Below are 20,849 nucleotides of genomic sequence, written 5' to 3' on the forward strand. Positions count from 1 at the left end.
AGCTAGAGGCATCACATTACCCAACTTCAAACTGTATTACAAAGCTACAGTAATGAAAATAGCAATGGTACTGGTACAAAAACAGACACATGCACCAATGGAACAGAGTAAAGAGCCCAGAAATACAGCTGTACACCTACAACCATCTTGTCTTCAACAAAGTTGACAAACACAAGCAATGGAGAAAGGACTCCCTGTTCAATAAACAGTGCTGGGATAACTGGCTAGCCGTATGAAGAAGACTGAAACTGGACCCTTTTCTTATTATATACACAAAAATCACTTCAAGGTGGATTAAATGTTTAAAGCCTAAAACTATAAAAGCCCAGAAGATAACCTAGGAAATACTATTCTGGACATGGGCCCTGGCAAAGATTCCATGACAGAGACACCAAAAGAAATTGTTAAAAAACAAAAATTAACAAATGGGACCTAATTAAACTAAAGAGCTTCTGCACAGCAAAAGAAACTCTCAACAGAGTGAACAGCCTACAGAATGGGAGAAAATATTCGCAAACTGCACATCTGACAAAGGTCTAACATCCAGCATCTATAAGGAACTTAACAAGCAAAAAGCAAATAACCCCATTAAAACATGGGCAAAGGACATGAACAGACACTTTTCGAAATAAGACATACATAAGGCCAACAAGCATATGAAAAATGTTCAACATCACTAATCAATAGAGAAATGCAGATAGAAACCACGATGAGATACCATCTCACATCAGTAAGAATGGTTATTACTAAATAGTCAAAATGTAACAGATGCTGGCAAGGTTGTGCAGAAAGAGAACAAACAAATGGAAGAACATTCCATGCTCATGGGTAGGAAGAATCAATATCGTGAAAATGGCCATACTGCCCAAGGTAATTTATAGATTCAATGTCATCCCCATCAAGCTACCAATGACTTTCTTCACAGAATTGGAAAAAACTACTTTAAAGTTCACATGGAACCAAAAAAGAGCCTGCATTGCCAAGTCAATCCTAAGCCAAAAGAACAAAGCTGGAGGCATCATGCTACCTGACTTCAAACTATACTACAAGGCTAGAGTAACCAAAACAGCATGGTACTGGTACCAAAACAGACATATAGACCAATGGAACAGAACAGAGCCCTCAGAAATAATGCCGCATATCTACAACCATCTGATCTTTGACAAACCTGACAAAAACAAGAAATGGGGAAAGGATTCCCTATTTAATAAATGGTGCTGGGAAAACTGGCTAGCCATATGTAGAAAGCTGAAACTGGGTGCCTTCCTTTTACCTTATACAAAAATTAATTCAAGATGGATTAAAGACTTAAACGTTAGACCTAAAACCATAAAAACTCTAGAAGAAAACCCAGGCAATACCATTCAGGACATAGGCATGGGCAAGGACTTCATGTCTAAAACAACAAAAGCAATGGCAACAAAAGCCAAAATTGACAAATGGGATCTAATTCAACTAAAGAGCTTCTGCACAGCAAAAGAAACTATCATCAGAGTGAACAGGCAATCTACAGAATGGAAGAAAATTTTTGCAATCTACTCATCTGACAAAGGGCTAATATCCAGAATCTACAATGAACTCAAACAAATTTACAAGAAAAAAACAACCCCATCAACAAGTGGGTGAAGGATATGAACAGATACTTCTCAAAAGAAGACATTTATGCAGCCAACAGACACATGAAAAAATGCTCATCATCACTGGCCATCAGAGAAATGCAAATCAAAACCACAATGAGATACCATCTCACACCAGTGAGAATGGCGATCACTAAAAAGTCAGGAAACGACAGGTGCTGGAGAGGATGTGGAGAAATAGGAACACTTTTACACTGTTGGTGGGACTGTAAACTAGTTCAGCCATTGTGGAAGTCAGTGTGGCGATTCCTCAGGGATCTAGAACTAGAAATACCATTTGACCCAGCCATCCCATTACTGGGTATATACCCAAAGGATTATAAATCATGCTGCCATAAAGACACATGCACACGTATGTTTATTGCGGCACTATTCACAATAGCAAAGACTTGGAACCAACCCAAATGTCCAACAATGATAGACTGGATTAAGAAAATGTGGCACATATACACCATGGAATACTATGCAGCCATAAAAAATGATGAGTTAATGTCCTTTGTAGGGACATGGATGAAGCTGGAAACCATCATTCTCAGCAAACTATCGCAAGGACAAAAAACCAAACACCACATGCTCTCACTCACAGGTGGGAATTGAACAATGAGAACACATGGACACATGTATGAAGGGGAACATCATACACCGGGGCCTGTTGTGGGATGGGGAGAGAGGGGAGGGATAGCCTTAGGAGATATACCTAATGTTAAGTGATGAGTTAATGGGTGCAGCACACCAACATGGCACATGTATACATATGTAACAAACCTGCACGTTGTGCACATGTACCCTAAAATTTAAAGTATAATAAAAAAAAAAGAGAAACACTTATACACTGCTGGTGGGAATGTAAATTAGTTCAGCCACTGTGGAAAGCACTGTGGCAAGTTCTCAAAGAATTTGAAACAGAAGTACTATTCTACCCAGACATCCCATTATTGGGTATATACCCAAAGAAATATAAACCATTCTACCATAAAGACCCAGGCATGCTTATGTTCCTTGTAGCACTACTCACAATAGCAAAGACATAGAATCAACATAAATCCCCATCAACGGTACTCTGGATAAAGAAAATGTAGTACATATACACCATGGAATACTATGCATCCATAAAAGGGAACAAGATCCTGTCCTTTCCAGCAACATGGATGGAGCCAGAAGCCATTATCCTCAGCGAACCAATGCAAGAACAGAAATCCAAATACTGCATGTTCTCAATTGTAAGTAGGAGCTAAACATTGAGTACACATGGACACAAAGAAGGGAACAATAGACACCGGAGCCTACTTGAGGGTGAGTGAGGGGAGGAGGGAAAGAATAAAAAAAGCTACATATCGGGTACTACACTTGTTACCTGGGTGATGAAATAAGCTGTACACAAAACCTCTGTGACATGAAATTTACCTATTTAACAAACCCGCACAGGTACCCCTGAACCTAAAAGTTAAAAAATATCTAAAGCAAATAATGTCAAAACAGATAGACCTGACCCATGAGTAGGTGGGATTTGGTAATGAATTTCTTAAAATATTTTGAATGTTTGAAATATTTTATAATAAATATAAAATATATATAGCTTTACCCTGCCATCTTATGGAAGAGCATGACCCTAAGTATACAGGACTGGAGGAAGAGTGAATATAGCAATTCTCATGCAAACCCTGAGGGTCAAAGGGATTTTGCTGTGGCGGACTGAGGTCCAGAATTCAAACAATGAGTTTTCTTGGGGGAAAGGTTGGCCAACTGAGGCTGGGCAGATATCCAGGACAAACTCAGCTTAGGTCACTGTTGGGTTTAGGGCTACCTTAAGGAAAACATCATGGTCTCAATCTCCAGGGTCCTGGGCACTCAATCAGAGCTTCAGGAGAGGCCCAGGTTCCTGTGCCTAGTTTTGTCTCTCTATCGAATGCTCTTCACACAGCAATAAAAGTCCTCCCCTCTGGGCCAAAGCTGGGCAAGTAAGTGGCGCCTTTTCCCAAAGAAATCATATCTTCTTTGTGCCAGAAGTAACCAGGGTGCCTGGTGCTCAGGCAGAGATCACTTTGTCGGGTTCTCAGCTCCTCCAGGCCTCATCTGCACAACAACTGGGCTGCACTGACTGGAGAGGGGCCCCTGTACTTCTCCTTGCTTGAGAACCCCAGAAATGCCAGGATCCTCCTCACCCAATCCCTTCTCAAATAGAGTTGAGAGGATGACAAACTCATGTGGTGTAGGTGTCTCATTTCATGTGACTGGAGGAGACAGAGAGAGAGAGAGAGGAGATTAACAAGATAATATTCAGTTGCTCCTGGCACTCTGCCCCTTCTCTGGCCCCCACCTCTACTTTCCCCCTTTCTTCCCAATTTTCCACTAGGAAGCCCCCAGGATGCCACTGAAATCATCTATAACCTTCAGCCCAGCCTACTGGGTGAGCCTCCAGGAAACGGGAACAATGTTTATACTTTTCAACTTTTTCAGGCCCAAAACTTTGTCTTACCTTCAGAAAGATTTGCTTTTAGACTTTTTTTTTTTTTTTTTTTTTTTTGAGACGGAGTTTCACTCTTTTGCCCAGGCTGGAGTGCAATGATGCGATCTTAGCTCACCACAACCTCTGCCTCCCGAGTTCAAGCGATTCTCCTGCCTCAGCCTCCCTAGTAGCTGGGATTACAGGTATGTGTCACCACGCCTGGCTACTTTTTTTGTATTTTTAGTAGAGACAGGCTTTCTCCATGTTGGTCAGGCTGGTCTTCAACCCCCGACCTCAGGTTACCTGCCTGCCTCAGCCTCCCAAAGTGCTGGGATTACAGGCATGAGCCACGATGCCAGGGCTTTTTTAGTCATCTTGAGAGTGTTTTCACATTGTGATTTGGTAATATCATTAAAAATTAAAATTTAATAACTCTACTAAAATAATAAATTGATACGTTTTACTAAATTTCCCTAAAAGTCATTAAACACATGACTAAATCAAATTCAGTGGAAAAATCTCCTAGTAGATTCATTTTACATTACAAATCAAAACACACAATTGTTGATAGTCACAAGGTAAGATTAGTCACTACTCCAAATCACAAACGTGTATACGCCTACACTTATTGAGCACTTACTTTATGCCAGGATTTGTGGGAATTGCTGCAGACAAAAAGATGAATAACGTACAGTCTGTGCTCTCAAGAATTTACTATCTATACATTATGAACAACTATTCTTGGATAGGTTTTAAATGTATTTGACAGATCACATGAACACTGTCAGTTGAACTTGCAAGTCAAAATTAGCTATCTGCCTTCATTTGATCGGTTTGGATAGTACCATAATTGTCTTTTATAATTTGTATTATGTTACTCTCTTGACCTGTGCTGAACAGATCCCACAGTCAGTAGATGAGCAATGAATTATATGCTTCAAATTAACTAAATAAATTGCCACTTACAGGAAGACAGAGGTCTTTGCAGCTACATGTGTTAGTAAGCGTGTGGTCACTGATCACTCACCATTATCTAAATTATAAAGGTTATGAGCACAGAAATATGCAAGGATGCTTGAAACAATCTTCCACTAATTTAGTAAAACATAGGTTAAACTAAAATGTATGTAGAAGTATAAATATGGATTGTTTTTCCTCATTCAGAATGTTATAGTCCCAGCATCAGTAGTGCATTAATGTTAAACACTCCCCTTAAACCACTAACTGAACGTTGATGATCTGTACCTCTTACTTAAAAATCCATGTGTAGATATAATTTATATAAAAACACAAAATACTTCCAGATATGACAGCCAGAGATATGCATTACATCACTTAAAAGAATATGAGATGTCTTGGCTGGGCGCAGTGGTTCATGCCTTTAATCCCAGCACCTTGGGAGGCTGAGGCGGGTGGATCACTTGAGCTCAGGAGTTCAAGACCAGCCTGGCCAACATGGTGAAACTCAGTCTCTACTAAAAATACCAAAAAAAAAAAAAAAAAACATTAGCTGGGCTTGCTGATGGGTGCCTGTAATCCCAGCTACTCGGGAGGCTGAGGCAGGAGAATCGCTTGAACCCGGCAGGCAGAGGTTGTGGTGAGCTGAGATCGTGCCATTGCACTCCAGCCTAGGCAACAAGAGCGAAACTCCGTCTCAAAAAAAAACAAAGATGTCTGAAAACAAATCTTTCTGAAGGTAAGACAAAGTTTTAGGCCTGAAAGAAGTTGAAAAGTGCAAACATTGTTCCCATTTCCCGAGGGCCCACCCGATAGGCTGGGCTGAAGGTTATAGATGGTTTTAGTGGCATCCTGGGGGCTTCCTAGTGGAAAATTGGGAAGAAAGCGGGAGAGTAGAGGTGATCGCGCCACTGCACTCCAGCCTGGGTGACAGAGCAAGACTCTGTCTCTAAAACAAAACAAAACAAAAAGATCTGAAATGGCAATATGGCACCTTCTTTTAACAGAAAAGTTTGAAAATTTACCTCTTCTTTGGGAAGACCACCAAACCCAACAATTATAGTGTTCCAAAAGAACCTTACATGTCCCTTCCTGTTTAAGAATTCCTTTCATAACATGCCTAGTAGTTGGTTATCTAATGTCTGCTTAATAAACAATGGCGATCTTAGTACTTCAAAAGCATCTTCTTGTGTAATCTAGCTTCTGAAATCTTTCCTTGTTCCTCACAAATGCAATGAATAGTAAATCATGGTGGTGAAATAGTTCAAATTTAGAGGAAGAAAAATCTGGATCTGATCTCATACCAGTGGTGTGATCTTAGGCACAATTCTTAGCCTCCGTAAGTCTCCACTTCCTAATCTGTAAATGGGAATAATAATAATACAATTTCACAGAATTAATGAGAGAATTAAGTAGGGATAGTATATAAAGCACTAAACAATGGATGAAATTTGATAAATGCTTAACAGACAATCTTATTGACAACAGCCCCAGTTTGTTTGTTTGTTTGTTGCTCTTATCTTACATGACTGCTCTGGATCTTTATGTCTGTTGATCACATCCTCCTTCTGCAAACTCTCTCTTGCTTTGTTTTCCAATATATTCCTTTCTCCTCGTTCCCCACCTACGCCCTTGAGTCCTTTTTCTGTCTCCCCTCTTTGTTAGTTTCTCTTTCTCCAGCAGTCACACAAATGTCAGAAAAATTGACCGTGATAGAAATAAAAGATATACATTAGCCACTACTCCAATCTGGTTCTTGTAAGGACTGAGGATTCTTACTTGCTAGGTCATCTCCTGAAGTGTCTTCCCTTTATATGCAGAAGCAAAGTAAGGTAAAGAAATCTAAAGAATTCAGATAATATAAATCTATTTTCCAAATAAAGATCTAACAGAAAAAAGATAAAAAGTTTTGCAGATAGTTTACAAAGAGAGAGAAGAAAGTTGCTTTATTGATTTTCTTTTTCTATTTTAGTTACTGTCAGGTATGTGGAAGTGAGAGAAAGATGAAGAAGGCAGATGTTGAGAAATTCCACTGCTTCTGTCCTTCCTACCTGCCCCCCTTCCTTCCTGAGCAATTCTATCCAAAGGAAACTAGGCTGGGCTGAGGACGGCAGGCATTCGTGCAGATGGAGGCAAAGGGAGAAGGAGTGGAAGCAACAGCAGTGACTCCGGCTCTGGTGTCCTGTGTCCAAGCAGGGTCAGGGTTTGTCCTTGCAGGGGATGGATGTGGTGGGGCGGCCACCAGGGAGCATCCAAGCCTCAGTGGGGTTTAAAAGATATCTACACGGGGCAAGTAGCAACAGAGGCCTGGGTGGGAAAACTGAGCTAGAGTGGGTTAAGGAGGGTGTCCATCAAGCGACGGATGGTGGGTGGCGGTGACAGAAGCACTGGCCAGGGTATCACAGCCCAAGCAGGACGAGCAGTGTTTCTGGGAGGAAGATGCTGGCAGCAGAGACAGGAGATGGGTTACATATAAGAGGATTGAGAAAATAAATAAATATTTTTGAAGATAATGGAAGCCAGAGTCCTCATTGTTAGAAAAGGAAGTTACCGGCCGGGCACGGTGGCTCATACCTGTAATTCCAGCACTTTGGGAGGCCGAGGTGGGTGGATCACGAGGTCAGGAGATCAAGACCATCCTGGCTAACACGGTGAAACTCCGTCTCTACTAAAAATACAAAAAAAAAAAAAAAAAAAAAAAATTAGCCGGGCGTGGTGGTGGGCGCCTCTGGTCCCAGCTACTTGGGAGGGCTGAGGCAGGAGAATTGCATGAACCCGGGAGGCGGAGCTTGCAGTGAGCGGAGATCGCCCCACTGCACTCTAGCCTGGGCAAATGAACAGGACTCTGTCTCCAAAAATAAAAATAAAAAAAAGAAAGAAAAGGAAGTTACAAATCCAGAAAGAGAAATAACTAGAAGAAAAAAACCCTGTAGTGTTTGATTAGAATAGTGGATATTACTGAGAATTCATGCTTTTTTTTTTTTTTTTTTTTTTTTTTTTTTTTTTTTTTTTTTTGAGGCGGAGTCTCGCTCTGTCGCCAGGCCAGAGTACAGTGGTGTGATCTCGGCTCACTGCAACCTCTGCCTCCCGGGTTCAAACGATTCTCCTGCCTCGGCCTCCAGAGTAGCTGGGAGTACAGGCACGCACCACCACGCCCAGCAAATTTTTGTATTTTTAGTAAAGATGGGGTTTCACCATGTTGGCCAGGATGGTCTCCATCTATTGACCTTGTGATCCACCCACCTCAGCCTCCCAGAGTGCTGGGATTACAGGCATGAGCCACCGCTCCCGGCCTCATGAAATTTTTTTTTTTTTTTTGAGACCAAATCTCACTCTGTCGCCCAGGTTGGAGTGCAGTGGCGCCATCCCCGCTCACTGCAAGCTCTGCCTCCCGGGTTCACGCCATTCTCCTGCCTCAGTCTCCCAAGTAGCTGGGACTACAGGCGCCCGCCACCATGGCCGGCTAATTTTTTGTATTTTTACTAGAGACGGGGTTTCACCGTGTTAGCAGGATGGTCTCGATCTCCTGACCTCGTGATCCGCCCGCCTCTGCCTCCCAAAGTGCTGGGATTACAGGCGTGAGCCACCGCGTTGAATCTTAATAAGAGAGACAGAGAGATAAATAAATACAGAAGAGAGTGTGTGTGCGTGTGTGTGTGTGTGTGTACGTACACATATACACTCTAGCTTTAGTCACTGAAAGGGCTTGGAAGCAACTATATCTAGATAGCAATGAACACGTTTAAAGCTTAGATCTTGGTTTCTAAAAGCCACTCTGCATTGAAAGTAAACAGGGCTCCTTGGAGAAATGATGAATTCCAGAAACGGGACAGGAAAAGTATAAGATTAACTTGGAACTTTGTGTGCTAGAAAAAGGGAAGGGCTTAAATAATAATGAGGACAAGTCAAAAGAATACAGAAGGCAGCATAAAGAGTCTCCAATGACCAAATCTGGGACAATTTGAGCATGAAAGTAAATAATTGTAGTATCATATTATAATCCACTGTATAAAACAGGTATTCATGAGTTTCATACCAATATAAATAATGAATAAAGTAAGAGTTTGATTAAGATTGAGATGTTTACAGTGGTTGGATGTGGTGATTCATGCCTATAATCCCAGGAGGGAGGATTTGGGAGGCAGAAGCAGGAGGATCACTTGAAGCCAGTTTTGAGACCAGCCTGGGCAGCATAGCAAGATCCCATCTCTACAAAAACAAAAAAAAACAGAGAGGTGTGTACAGAGTCACAATGAAACTCCTCACAAAAAAAAAAAAAAAAAAAACTTATTAATTACAAAGGGAAGAGTTATCATTTGACAATAGAGAAGCCCAGCAGACCGGCAGACACCACCTTCCTCAGATAATTAAAGGTAACATCACCAGTAATGGGATGTTAGAATCACTGCCACTCAATAACATGGTGAACACAACCTTATTTGTATGATATTCCTGTCAAAGGTGAATGAGCTGAATCTAATCAAAAGGAAACATCAGATAAACCCCAACTGGGAGATATTCTACAGAGTAATTTATCTGCAAATGTGTCAAAATTTACGTTAAGGAAAGACTGAGGAATTGTTCCAGATTGAAAGAGACTAAAGAGACATGAAACCAATGCTACACATAACCTTTGACTGGATCCTCAAGACGAATGGAGACAATTGAAGGGAGTCTGATGATTAGATGGCAGTAGTAGATTGATGTTAATTTCCTGATTTTCATGGTTGCATACTGGTTGGGAGAATGTTCTTGTGTGTCAGATTCCATGCTAAAGTATTCAGAAATGATTGGTGCATCATAGCGGTAACATAACACTCAAATGGTTCAGAAAACATCATTGTAACTTTGTTGAAACTTTTCTGTGCATTTGGAATTATTTCAAAAGAAAAAGAAAAAAAAGTTTCCCTGTACATTTTGAGTAAGATAACTTTTGTTATCTTTAGAAGTCTTCAGTAATTATTTTAATTGATTTCTAAATATTCTACATGGATGGGCTAACTTCAAGGCAAGAGCAAGTCTTTTGCCTCTCTGTTGTTAAAATGATAGTGTTATACGTCAAGAAGAGGAAAAATAAGTAAGAACTAAATAGGAAAGAACCAGGCAAAGGTCTTAAAGGGACAATTTGCTGACTGTATTCTAAACTGTTAGTTATCTTTAAACTCTTTAGTAGTCAAAGAAACTCTTTTTTATTGATACATAATAGATGTACATATTTTTGGATACATGTGATAATTTAATACATTCATATAATTTGTAAAGATCCAATCAGTGGAATTGGGATATCCGTTACCTTAAATATTTGTCTATTCTTTATGCTAGAAACATTTGAATTATTCTCTTCTAGCTCTTTTGAAATATACAATACATTATTATTGAAATGGTTTGGATCTGTTTCCCCACCTAATCTCATGTCGAATTGTAATCCCCAGTGTTGGAGGCAGGACCTGGTGGGAGATGATTGGATCATGGGGGTGGTTTCTCATGAATGGTTTAGCACCATCCCCCTTGGTACTGTCCTAGAGATAGTGAGTGAGTTCTCACAAGATGCGGTCACTTAAAAGTATGTAGCACCTCCCCCACCCCTCACTCTTGCTGCTGCTTCTTACGTGTAAGACACCTGCTCCTTACATGATTAGAAGTTTCCTGAGGCCTCCCCAGAAGCAGAAGCTGCCATGCTTCCTATACTGTCTGCAGAACTGTGAGGCAATCAAACCTCTTTTCTTTATAAATTACCCAGTCTCAGGTATTTCTTTACAGCAATGTGAGAATGGACTAAGGCAATTATAAACTATAATACCCCTACTGATAGATCAAACACTAGGTCTTATTTCTTTTATCAAACTGTGTATTTGTACCCACTAATCAATCAAAGATGCTCTTTAGTACTCAAGAAAATGCAAATCAAAACATATATGTTGGACATACATTTACAATTATATATACACGTGTACATATACGGCCATGGTTTCAATATCCCCTCCAAAACTCATGTGAAACTTAATTGCCAGGCCAGGCCCAGTGGCTCATGCCTGTAATCCCAGTACTTTGGGAGGCCAAGGTGGGAGGATAGCTTGAGCCCAAGAGTTCAAGACCAGCCTGAACAACATAATGAGACTCTGCCTCTACCAAGTTTTTTTTTTTTTTTAATTAGCCAAGCATTGTGGCATGCACCTGTAGTCCCAGTTACTTGGAAGGCTGAAGTGGAGGGATCACTTGAGCCCAGGAAGTCAAAGCCAAAGTGAGCCAAGATCACACCACTGCACTCCAGCCTGGATGACAGAGCTAGACTCTGTCAAAAAACAAAACAAAAACAAAAACAAAAAGGAAAGGAAAGGAAGGGGAGGGGAGGGAAGGAGAAGAGAAGAGAGGAAAAAAAAGGAAGGAAGGAAGGAAAGTAGGGATGGAGGGAGGGAGAGAGGGAGGGAATTTAATCGCCAGTCTAATAGTGTTGAGAAGTGGGGGGCCTTCAAGAGGTGATTAGGTCATGAGGGCTCCACCCTCATAAACAGATTAATGCCATTATAGTGGAAATGGGTTAGTTATCTCGAAAGTGGGCTCCTAATGAAAGAATGAGTTCAGCCCAATTTCTTCTGTCTGGTGCACACTGTTTCTCACCATGTGGATGCCTTCAACTATGCTATGACACAGTAGAAAGCCCTCACCAAATGTGCCCTTTCGATCTTGGACCTCCTAGCCTCCAGAACTGTGAACCAAATAGACTTCTATTATTTATAGATTACCCAGTCTGTGGTATTCTGTTATAGCAACAGAAAACAAACTAAGACATATACATGCAAACACATGTGTATACATATATTTATATAGAAGACATGATAAAATGAAAATATCACTTCTGTAATCCACTAATGGAAGTGTAATTCTGGAAAGAAACTAGTGAAAGTATGAAGTCTTACCAGTCATTTCACTCTAGAAATCCATCCAGAAAATATATACAAAAGATATGAGTTATGTCCTCAATAAAGTTATTCATTGCAGCATTACTTCTTATAGCAAAAACTGAAAACAAGTTAAGCATCTAACAATAAGAGATAAGTATTTCTGAGTTACGATATATACATAGATGGAATATTATACATCTAAGAAAGTGATATTATAAATGAATCTAAAATAATATGGAAGGCTGGGCACGGTGGCTCATGCCTGTAATCCCAGCACTTTGGGAGGCTGAGGTGGGTGGATCACCTGAGGTCAGGCGTTTGAAACCAGCCTGAGCAACATGGTGAAACCCCATCTCTACTAAAAATACAAAAAATTAGCCAGGCATGGTGCCGGGCACCTGTAATCCCAGCTACTCAGAAGGCTGAGGGAGGAAAATCGCTTGAACCCGAGAGGCGGAGGTTGCAGTGAGCCGAGATCAAGCCACTGCACTCCAGCCTGGGTGACAAGAGCGAAACTCTGTCTCAAAAAATAAATAAATAAATAAATAAATAAATAAAATAATATGGGAAAAAGACTCTTGGAATAGTATTAATTTTAAAAATACACTACCAAATTAGTGAAAATTAGTGGAAAGTGGAAAAATACATCCCAAGTGTGTGAAAAATGCATGTATTATACATACATTCATTATTTTTAAAGATTTGAAGAAATACCACAAATGTTAGCAGTAATTGGGATCAAAGATTAGGGCTATATTTCTTTTCTCTTTCTACATTTGTTTACATTCCACTTTTTACAAATATGTGCATAATTTTAATGGCTAGAACAATAAAAGTACTCGTTTATTGCAAAGACAGCCAAGTCTCCCCTTCCCGGGATTTCTGTCTCTTCCACACCATGCCTGCCAGCACTACGTTAACGCTAGGCTCTGATCAGCCTTCCCCTTGCTCCTTCTGGTGCCTTTTGAGAGCTGAAATTGTAAAATATTAATCAGATGTTCTGCTTTTAGCACACTAAAATTCTGAGCAGCTATCCAGAGAGTTGGATTGTGTTATCACTGGTAACTTTTTCTGTTTTGCCTATTTTATAATCTGAGCAATATGTACAATTCATAACTTCAGCTTAGCTGTGTAGTCTGTTGACAATTCCCACAATAATATCACTTAGCTGCTCTTGTCTTTCATCCTCACACACCTCTCTCCTGTGAGCTCCACTTGTAGATATTTAAATAGTCCCCTGAATGCCTTCTTTACTTATGTCTTACTATGCCACTACACTATTCTCTCCCAACTATGAGTGATTTATTCATTTATTCAGTTATTGAACTTCAATACATTCTTTATTATGGAATACCATGTGTAAGGCACTGGAGGCACAAAGATACAAAAAAAGTAAAATCTCCTTGTCTTAGGTAAGTATACAATCTGGTGGAAAGTCAAAGAAACAAGCAAACAATCACAATATTCTAACACTATTGCTTCAGTGGAGGGCTGTGTAAACAGCAGTCTGAGCACTGAAGCCTTCCCTAATGGGGAGTCAGGAGAAGCTTTGCCACTGAAGTCAGATTTTCAACTAACTTTAAAAAAAGGGGCAGTTTGCAAGATAGACAGTCAGGCTCCAAACAAAAGAAACAGCATGTTTGAAAACAAGTAGGTCAGATTGTACTAGAAGCCCAAATGGGAGCAAGGGAGGATAGGGGGGCAGGAAATATTAGGAAAGAAGGAACAGGTCAGCTCATAAAAGCACATCTTGTATTTTTTCACTGTTCTTTTCTTGTCATTAATCCCACCCCATCCCACTAGTGGCCTGGGGCAACCAGAATATGTTACTTTAAAGCTGTTCCAGCCCAACACAGAAGAAATGAGACACAGCAGTTAAGAGTCAGCTGCCAGAAGCTTCTTGATCATTGACAGGCTTGGACATCTTACTCCTGCCCACTCATCCACCTGATGTATAAAGAAGCATGCCATGACACTATTTCCAAAATGCCATCCTTTGCAGGGTGCCATCTAAGCAAACAATTGTTTCCCGCACTTTTACTCTGTTATCTAGTCCTGGAATATGTTTTTTTTAAGCCCATTGATTCCATAACCTACTAATTTTTAAAGCACCAATTAAATCAATGAAATCTCGATTCTTTATTCTTAGCTAACTTATTATTTATTACTAGTAGAATAAGTTACATGGCATCTCTGAACTTCAGTTTCTTCAACTGCAAAACAGATGCGATAGGCTGGGCACAGTGGCTCGCGCCTATTATCTCAGCAACTCGGGAGGCCAAGGGAGCAGGATCACTTGAGGCCAGGAGTTTGAGGTTACAGTGAACTATGACTGTGCCATTGCACTCAACAGAGTGAGATCCTGTCTCAAAACAACAACAACAATAAACAAAACAAAACAAAGAATCAAGCTGTACAAACAGGATCACATCCCAGAGGAAAATAAAGATTTTTAATAGATAATAATAATATTTACAATTGGGAATTATAGCTAGAGGCAATGAGTACAGCCTAAGTTCTGAATAAAAGCTGTAGCTAGAATTATAATAGTTTTTATTACTGTTAGTATTATTATCACTATTCCGTGCCCTCTTCATAAATACTAACTCTCACAAGTTATGACACTGGAAATACTGAAAAATCATGCTAACCTGTTTTTGTTGTTAAAATTTTGGTTCATTTCTTGTCCACAATCCACATAAGTCATCTTCCCAAAACCTATTTGCTCCACACCCCTGAGATTTATTGAGTTGACGCTGCTACCTCACATTGTGCTCTGTGGGTATGATTTTCCATCTTAGAATTTCTTCATATCACATTGTTCTCTGTGAGTATAATTTTATATCTTAGAATTTCTTCTCCATCTCAGGATTTGGTTTAAAATGTTCTCTATTAACCATCTTGCCAAATATATGAATCATCTATAAATTTCGGATTTATACCTGTACTCTCAGAAAACACAGAAAATCTGGCGTTATGTAGTTCAAACAACCAAACCAAATTAAACCAGACAATGCAAATGCTGAAGGTGATCTTTCTCTATATCAAATATTAATATCCTTTCTTATCAAAGAGATGGCATAAGTGAAATGGATGTTATCTGGTCACTTATTACTGCTATATGTTTTTCAGCCTATGAGAACAATTCAACAATCTCTTGGGAAATTCAAAACCATGTTAAGTTGTATCTTGAATTTCAATTGTGCCAAGACTTTATCTATAGAGGTGATATTTTCAAGCAATTTAAACATTCTCATGTTCAAAGCTCTTCTCTAAATTTGATGAGTCACCCACAAATACTTATGTTCCAGATCAGTGGATAGTGACAGAGAGCCAGATCATTACAAAAAGTGAGGCGCCTTATACCTCTGTTCTGTTGCAGTTGACGAACACGTCACCATCATGCTCAGCAACCAGATGTCAAAAAACAACATCTGATAGAGTTTTCTGTACTGAGCAGATTACAGTCTTGGTTACTGAACCAAAAATATTTGAACATAAATAGCTAGTTAAAATTTACATAATTACTCCTCCAGTGTTTAGTCACTGGCAAAGGTAAAGAACAAATGAAATAGCTTTGGAATAATAAATTCTTCATCAATTTTTTGACCAAACTCAATATGAACTATTTAGTTGGAATGACTTTCCAGAGATTATATAAATTGCAGGCAACCTGCAAATAGATAACTTCACTTAGCCACTGGCTGTAACGTATGGGAGGGCGGTGGTAATAATATTTTTATTTATAACTGAAATGAAGGAATGAATATTTAACAATCAAGATTTTCATAATCTGTGAAACTTGTTTTCTAGAATGTAGGAAACCTGGTCTTGCAGCTCTCTACGTTCCTTTCTAGCAAATCACATGGGAGGAAAAGGCCACTGTGCAAACATATTTGAATTAATGCATTAATAAGGCTTTAGTTACCATTAAAGATGTACAAAGAATCAAAACATAAAGAACTACAAATTGTTCTGTTCTGTTCAAAGGTGAGTGGGAGATGAGGTGGAAGGTATAACCTCTTTAGGAAGTGCCTTAGATGGACCTGATTTATAGCCTAAGGTATTTTTCAATTCATATTCAGGTGCTATATCCAGCCATACTTAAGCCATGCTTGTGTGTTGAAAACTCAGTCCTATGCTTTTCGTATGACTGGTACCTACCTCATGGGTACCAATCAGAGGACTCGTTTCCTTTTTTTTTTTTTTTTTTGATGGAGTCTTGCTCTGTTACCCAGGCTGGAGTGCAGTGGTACGATCTTGGCTCACTGCAACCTCCGCCTCCCGGGTTCAAGAGATTCTCCTTCAGTAGCTGGGATTACAGGTGCATGCCCGGCTAATTTTTGTATTTTTAGTAGAGACGGGGTTTCACCATGTTAGCCAGGATGGTCTCTATCTCCTGACCTCGTGATTTGCCTGCCTTGGCCTCCCAAAATGCTGGGATTACAGGTGTGAGCCACTGTGCCCAGTCAGAGGACTTTTTTCTAGTCATCTATCCTGCCCAGGAAACTTTCTGTCTTGCTTTGGGCCACTATCCAGAGCAAGTTGAGGCTTCCCTCTGAGAGTTTAAGGTCCTTATAATTCTGTTCCAGTCTCTGACTAGCCTCATAGTCCACCCTGCTCAGAGCAGCAGCTGCCAGAATTTCAGGCAAAATGTTTCCAAATAAAATAACCAGAATTTAGGAAGCAGTCCTTGAAAATTCGATGTATTTCAATGACAGCAAATGCTACAGCCTGTTTATCTCTTGGTGGAAAAAGAACGAGAGAGCTTGATAAACAGTCAGCTCTTATATTTACATCAATTGTACCTTTCCAAATAATACTGCACTGTTGATGCCTAGGATAGGATTTATGCTGGAAATTCAATTTACAGGCTAAAGTGAGGCACGTATTTACAATGTTTCACTGAAAACTTCCTTCTCCCCGCCTCCCCCATGACCAGGTCTATGCAAGCTAGTAAGCATGGAAGAGGCCAAGTATAAACCTTACTCATTCAATGATAGCCAATCGCAGGCTATCCTGTGTACACTAAACTGGGTTTGAGCAGTTGAACAACAGTCGTTCATTTGTTCATTCATTCGTTGCTCATTCATTCAATATTTATGGAATGCCTATTTATTATATGAGTCATTTCAAACAAATATTTAGAAGAAAAGGTAAAATAATCCTTTAAATTTGTTTAGACCATAAGATCCCATTTAATTCCCTGCCAAACATTGTATTTACTGTTTGATCAACTCAGCCAAAAAGTTGGAAAATTATCTGTGATCAAATAAACCACCTATGAAACTCCGTATTTTTTTTATTATACTTTAAGTTTTAGGGTACATGTGCACAACATGCAGGTTAGTTACATATGTATACATGTGCCATGTTGGTGTGCTGCACCTATTAATTTGTCATTTAACATTAGGTGTATCTCCTAATGCTATCCCTCCCCACTCCCCCCACCCCACAACAGGCCCCGGACACATGGATACAGGAAGGGAAACTCGTATTTTTTTACTACAACTGCCTGAGATAACCTCATTAAGTATTAAACTAGTGGGCCTTATGCATTATTCTATGAGAAGAATAAACAAACACGTGCAAATCTACCCCACTGGTATATGTGAATATGTTCACCCTTGCGTGAGTTTATTAAAGGCAAAGTGGTTCCTGGATCTCAATATAAAGACAGAGACCATGGAGGACTCCATTTCCAACAGTGTGACAGTTAAAACCCCAGAGAACTCTTTCTCTAAAAACAACTAAGAGGCTAGTTAAATTACTAAAAGCTTATTTTAAGATACATCAAATGGAAAACAAAAATGATAAGAAATATCCAGAGGCCAAAAATTAAGCGGAAACAGGAATTCAGAGACATGAGCAACTCACTAGAGCCAGATTTTGTCCTGAGGCATGTCAACACTGGTGAACTTGAGCTTCATTTGTCATGGCCTCTGGAGGACTGAGGGCAGAAGATAAAGCCAGGGCCCTTCAAAGGCAAGGAATCCCATAGAAGACCCCACCACATGAAGCTGACTATCCAACAGCTACAGCCTCAGGGAAAGGGTGAATTTGAAATAAACCCACATACCTCCTCACGCCAAGCACAACAAAAAAACAGTGCCTGCTGAATTTCAGTGCTGAGTGGTAAGGAAAAAATTTGCCCCTAAAAGTCCTTAACTACAAGCCAGCCTTCACAGAATTTTGTAACCCAAATTCACACTTCCTTAATGGCCTATAAACCCTCACCAAAGAATCTTAGTAAAGTAGTATTTGGTTGGAGTTTCCAGAAGTACCCAGAGAAAGGCATTTGCCTCAGATAAAGTACCCAAAAAATTGAGTCCATAGTTAAAAACAATAAAACATATAAGGAAATAACAAATAGAAAATTAGACCCAAGTATATCAGATGTTGGAATTAACAGAGACATATAAAATGCTAGCTAAATTTATTATATAGTATGAAATAAAAAACCTGGAGACAGGTGAAAAGGAAAAGTTATTTCTAAATGATAAAGAAAATTTGTTAAAGAACAAAATAGAACTACTTTTGGCAATGATAAATGTAGAAGGAATGACATAATAGTTAAAATATAATTGATTAGAAACCATAGTAAAAATAGTTGATTTTGGCAAGAATCATCAACGGATGTTAAAATTATTACATAAAATTTTGATAAATTACAAGACATTTACATAGTCTAAACATTTCTTTCCAATGATTACTTATTAATTGTATAGGAAAAAATGGAAAACTTTACAGTGGAGAAAATTGTATGATACCATCTTAACCAGGTAAACAAAAGTAATCAGGTAAAAAAAAAAAAGCCTCAATAATAACAGAAACTGACATTTTGATATTATGCGCTGAGAAGGGAATGATGTAACTTACCTAACATTCCCATTAAAAATGCAACTGGGCCGGGCACAGTGGCTCACGCCTGTAATCCCAGCACTTTGGGAGGCTGAGGCAGGTGGATCATGAGGTCAGGAGATCGAGACCATCCTGGCCAACATGGTGAAACCCCATCTCTACTAAAAATACAAAAATTAGCTGGGTGTGGTGGCACGTGCCTCTAGTCCCAGCTACTTGGGAGGCTGAGGCAGGAGAATCACTTGAACTCAGGAGGCGGAGGTTGCAGTGAGCCTATCACACCACTGCACTCCAGCCTGGTGACAAAGTGAGATTCCATCTCAAAAAAAAGCAACTGTATCCACATTGAAGGGCATTTCACAGAAACAACTGCCCTGTACTTTCAGAGACGTCACTATTATAAAAGACAAGGTCAGGTGCGGTGGCTCACACCTGTAATCCCAGCACTTTGGGAGGCCGAGGTGGGTGGATCACGAGATCAAGAGATCGAGACCATCCTGGCCAACATAGTGAAACCCCATCCCTACTAAAAATACAAAAAATTAGCCGGGTGTGGTGGCGAGTGCCTGTAGTCCCAGCTACTCAGGAGGCTGAGGCAGGAGAATCACTTGAACCCAGGAGGCGGAGGTTGCAGTGAGCCAAGATTGCACCACTGCACTCCAGCCTGGGTGACAGAGTGAGACTCTGTCTCAAAAAAAAAAAAAAGACAAAAAAACTGAGAAAGTGTTCCATATTAAAGGAAACTAATGAGATGTGGCAACTAAATGTAATGTGTGACCCTAGATTGGATCTGGAAACAGGGAAATAATGTTGCTATAAAAGACATTATTGGAACAACTGTTGAAATTTGAAAATAGAATATATAGTAAATAATAGTGTTATATTAATATAAAATTTCATTACTGTGATAATTACATACCGTGGGATATTCTTGGGTAAAATGTCACAATATCTGCAACTTACTTTCAAATGGCCCAAAACAGAATACATATGTTGAAGAAGAAAATAAAATGAGAAATGCCATAGCAGACAACAAAAAGTATTTTGAATCTATAGCAGTAAATACAGTATGCTCCTGGTAGAACAGAAAACAGACAAAAGGTACAGAATAAAGAGCACTCCAAAAAAGATCCTCACTCATATAGATGTAATCTAGATGTATGGCAAATACGGCACTACCAGTCCGTGTGGAAAGGGTGCTTTTTAAAAAAAAAAAAAAAGATTCTACAATAGTTGTTACTCACATGGAGAAGGAGGGATAGAACTCTCACATAATGCAAAGTCAATTCCAAAGAAACTGATGTGAAAATGTGTGAGGGAAATGTAAAATAAAGCAAAACTATAAAACCTATATAAAAAGAATAGGTCACATTCTTTATATGTGACCATTGGAATCCAAAAAGATTTCTTAATGCAAGAAGTTCAAACAATAAAGGAAATATGGATAACTTTAAGAACATTATAATCATGATCTTTCATTCATCAAAAGACTCTTATAGAAGAAAGTGAACAGGCAAGTTATGAAAAGGTGAAGATTAATTCAATATGTAAAGAAATACTAAAAATAAAAGAGAAAAAAACCCAATGGAAAATGGCCCAAAGATTTGAATAGAAACTTGAAAGGGTAATAACTAAAAAGATACTCAACTTCATTAGTGATCAATTAATACAAAATAAAGCACTATAAATTACCATTGTAAATTTACCAGGCTAAAAATAATTTACATCTGGTTATCAAGAGCTGAAACGACATGCAGCAACAGGGATTCTTTTTTGGCACGATCTCAGCTCACGCAGCCTCCACCTCCCAGGTTCAAGCAATTCTCCTGCCTCAGCCTCCTGAGTAGCTGGGATTACAGGTGTGTGCCACCATGCCCGGCTAAATTTTTTTGTACTTTTAGTAGAGATGGGGTTCCACCATACTGGCCAGGCTGGTCTCGAACTCCTGATCTTGTGATCAGCCCACCTTGGCCTCCCAAAGTGCTGGGATTATGGCCGTGAGCCACTACGTCCAGCCCCAACTGGGATTCTTCTACACTGCTGCTA

The sequence above is a fragment of the Pongo pygmaeus genome, chromosome 12 (assembly GCF_028885625.2).
Source record: "Pongo pygmaeus isolate AG05252 chromosome 12, NHGRI_mPonPyg2-v2.0_pri, whole genome shotgun sequence".
In the NCBI taxonomy this organism is placed as follows: Eukaryota; Metazoa; Chordata; class Mammalia; order Primates; family Hominidae; genus Pongo; species Pongo pygmaeus.